Raw genomic sequence first — 1,690 nt, forward strand, 5'->3', positions numbered from 1 at the left:
TGCTGGGGTCAGGAATACATAACACAGAGTGCAGGGGTCAGGCATATGTAACACAAGGAATACCAATCCCAGCTTTTATTTAAATTCAAAGCTGCATTTAAAATGTATAATTTGCGCTGCCAGTTTACCAGAAACATGATAACAGGTATTTTTCTGTTTATGTGCATTGTATTACAGATATATTTATTTTAATGTAAATTAGCCATATCTGCCACCCATCCAGCCGCTGCTCCGATGCTCCCAGCCGCACACATCCCCCCTCTGCGGTTCACCTGAGGTTATTGGGTATCATTAAATAGCACTGGCTGCAGTATACGCTGCCAACACTAGATGGTGACAATGCAGCGCCGCCTCTTGACGCTAAGCTTACGCATCAAGCCGATTGGTTTCCAGCAGCGCCAGTCATGACAGCTGTCAACGCCTACGTTCCAATCCCTGGCATCTAATTGGGCCAAGAGGAGCCCTCCTAATTACGTCACAAAATAAATAAATAAAGGACGCTCCTTTCTAAGGAGGAACATGGCGGCGGCTGGCGAGCTGCCAGGCGGAAAAGAGCGACGGGGGGATTGGAAGCGGAGGGCTGGCGAGTCTCTGGCCATAAGCAGCGTCAGTGCAGCGGTGGGTAGTGGGAGATTTTAGTGTTCGGGCCTGCCGCTGGAGGAAAGGCCCCGAAGCTGGCCTTACCTCTGCTCGGCGGAGGTTCCACTCACAGCCGCATCCTTTGCGCTCAAAGCGGCTTCCGCTGTTTTCCGCCGCGCTCTATCCCCCGCTTCAGTTGGTATTTTTTCTTCTCTTCGGTGAGAGGTCAGAGGTCGTGACCCCGCGCTCCTCTTCACCCCCTCCGCTGTTTCCTCTTCCCTCTCGCTCGGCGCGCGGGCGGCTATGACGTCAATGAGTCAGAGCCGAGGATAGGGCGAAACGAGTTAGTGGGCGTGACTGTGCCTCAAATGGGCTCCTCCCACGACTGGAGATTTTTTCTTTATCAACTTTATTAAAGTGCGTAACAGACATCACTGAGTTCTACAATAATACAAAGTTACTCCTTGTTATACTCAGCGTATACTCAGCAATTCAGCGTGTCAGTTGTGCTTTCTTTTATAGAGGCTCTAAGTGCCGTCCATGGTACATGCAGTGCTAGGGAAAGCTGTCATAAACTGCAGAAATGTAATGAGAGCGCAGAGATAATACAGGAGAGGTTCAGAGATAATACAGGGGAGAGCGCCTAGATAATACAGGAGAGGGCCAGAAAGCGCGCAGATAATACAGGAGAGGGCCAGAGAGCGCAGTGAGAATACAGGAGAGGGTCAGAGAGCGCAGAGATAATACAGGAGAGGGACGGAGAGTGCAGAGATAATACAGGGGAGGGTCAGAGGAAGCAGAGATAATACAGGGGAGGGCCGAAGGGTGCAGAGATAATACAGGGGAGGGCCAGAGAGCGCAGTGAGAATACAGGAGAGGGTCAGAGAGCGCAGAGATAATACAGGAGAGGGCCGGAGAGTGCAGAGATAATACGGGAGCGTCAGAGGAAGCAGAGATAATACAGGAGAGGGTCAGAGATAATACAGGAGAAGGCTGGAGAGCGCAGGGATAAAACAGGAGAGGGCCAGAGAGTGCAGGGATAATACAGGGGAGGGTCGGAGGAAGCAGAGATAATACAGGAGAGGGCTGGAGGGTGCAGAGATAATACAGG

At 51.3% G+C, this 1,690-nt stretch overlaps 1 protein-coding gene across 1 annotated transcript in view; it reads right to left on the reverse strand.

Annotated features, from left to right (window-relative positions):
- The window catches only part of NR2C2 (nuclear receptor subfamily 2 group C member 2), a 27,195-nt gene extending 26,105 nt beyond the window's left edge, over positions 1-1,090 (reverse strand). The window contains exon 1 of the mRNA XM_072420508.1: positions 685-1,090. The gene's annotated coding sequence lies outside the window, so the exon portion shown is untranslated. The remainder of the gene's footprint in view (positions 1-684) is intronic.
- Positions 1,091-1,690: the final 600 nt, after the last annotated feature.

This window comes from Pyxicephalus adspersus, chromosome 8 (genome assembly GCF_032062135.1).
Source record: "Pyxicephalus adspersus chromosome 8, UCB_Pads_2.0, whole genome shotgun sequence".
NCBI classification, from domain to species: Eukaryota; Metazoa; Chordata; class Amphibia; order Anura; family Pyxicephalidae; genus Pyxicephalus; species Pyxicephalus adspersus.